The sequence below is a fragment of the Pipistrellus kuhlii genome, unplaced genomic scaffold (assembly GCF_014108245.1).
Source record: "Pipistrellus kuhlii isolate mPipKuh1 unplaced genomic scaffold, mPipKuh1.p scaffold_m20_p_7, whole genome shotgun sequence".
Classification (NCBI taxonomy): domain Eukaryota; kingdom Metazoa; phylum Chordata; class Mammalia; order Chiroptera; family Vespertilionidae; genus Pipistrellus; species Pipistrellus kuhlii.
Genome location: NW_023425573.1, coordinates 10,534,196 through 10,536,022, shown reverse-complemented (window position 1 = coordinate 10,536,022; position 1,827 = coordinate 10,534,196).

Genomic DNA, 1,827 nt, shown 5'->3' with positions numbered 1-1,827 from the left:
GACCTCACGCGCACACACAGGCCCCGACCTGCCCCAGCCCAGATCTGGAGCTTCCCCAGCAGCTCTCTCTGCCTGCTTGGAACAAAGGCGATTGTTCTCCCAGGAATGTACTGCGGGAGATGGCCGCCATCCTTCCCCTTCTTCCTCCCCATCCCCTGCCTCTCAGCGCCCACCTTCAGTGCCGGGAGGGAAGGTGTCCCAAATGTGACCACTCTTGGCTCCTTTCTCCTCTCCAGCGTGAAAGGCACATGCTCTTATGTGTGGCGATTTGCACAGGAATCCCTTCAGTCGGAGGTACATTTTCAAAGCTAAAGGCTGAGGGTCAGGGAGATGATGTGTTTTTTTGGGGGGGGGAGTGGGGATGGTGAGTGTGTGTGTGTGTGTGTGTGTGTTTAATACACATTGGCAGTTGCTGACCTTTCTGTGGGAATCGTCCCATTCTTTCAAGGATGGATTGTGCCTGTCCCTGCCCCCACCTGATGAAGCAGTAAATTGTAACAAGAGAATCTGGCTCAACAAGTTTCCGATTCAAACAACGTTATCTTGTGGACAAAGAACCCTTTGAATATGGTTTCTGTGTTTGGCTTCTGGGGATGGAGTGGAAAGTTGTTTTCACTGTTGCTGGCATTCTTCTCTCGGGCCCAGGGTCACTCACTCCAGGCTGCCGTGGGCCGGAGGGAGGCCCGTGGAGGCCGAGGGGCCAGGAGAGAGGAGGCTGGGCCTTTCCTGCTCATTCGCACCTGGGCCTGGACACTGCTGCTCTCCGGAAAGCTGCCGGGAGAAGGCAGAGGCGGGTTGTCCTGTCCCCCTGGGTCACTGTGTCCCCCGCGGGTGGAGGGTCCCTTTCTGGAAGAGCCCGTTGTCCAAACACGCTGGAGGCTGTTGATGGACAGAAAGCTCCCATTTTAAAAGGATTCCAAATCCAAACAGAACGTGTCTGGCTCCTGACAAAATTAAATTAGCCTCGGCCGGAGGATCTTCCCCTTCCAGGGAAAACAAAGTTACAGCCACAGATAAAATAGAAACCTGGGCATCAGTTCTAGAGGATCCCAGCAGCGGGCGAGTGTGATTGTTAAATGTGTGGGCTCAACGTCATGGTGTGTGTGTCCCTCTCTGATACACGTCATACACCAGAAGGAACAAAGCACTCTTCGTGTGGTCACTGGAGGGTCACCAGGCCCGTAGACTCGGTGAACAGCACCTGGAGGCCCAAGTTCACTGGACTCTCTCATCTCCTCCGGGAAACCTCTCTTTCTCCCGGGAAACCCACAGCCAGGCGCCCGGGAGCCAGGAAAGCGGGAGAAACCTTTCCTGTCCCGCGTCCTCTTTTTCTCAAGGAAAGATGACGGGTCCCTCTGTCTCCTTGGGCATCCTCCTGGGACAGGGCCAGCACAGGACAGGAAGCAGCGTGGATGGATTTCAGTCCTCAGACGGGCCGACAAGAGCGCCCGTCCAAGCCAGTCGCTTTATTTCTCCGACAGGTCTGTGTGGCGCTTCAGGCCATCACAGTCCTGGGCTCTGAGAAGGAACAGGAGTCTGTGGAGGAACTAATATTCCTAATGCATTGAAGGGGACCGAAGTTTTGCCTCCCTAAAACTCCCTTTTGGGGGTATAGATTTTTAGCTAGTTATTAAGAAACAAAAGACTCAGAAGAAAGCTTGACCCTCCCCTTTCCAGTCTGAGAGTCAGATGGAAAGACCTTCCCCATGGAGGGGCCTCACAGAGGCTCCAAGCAGAGCTGTTAACTACCCCTTGTATCCCCCCTGCTAACTAGCCCCCTGTTAACTAGTCCCCCTGTGTCCCCCCTGTTAGCTATCCCCCATGTGT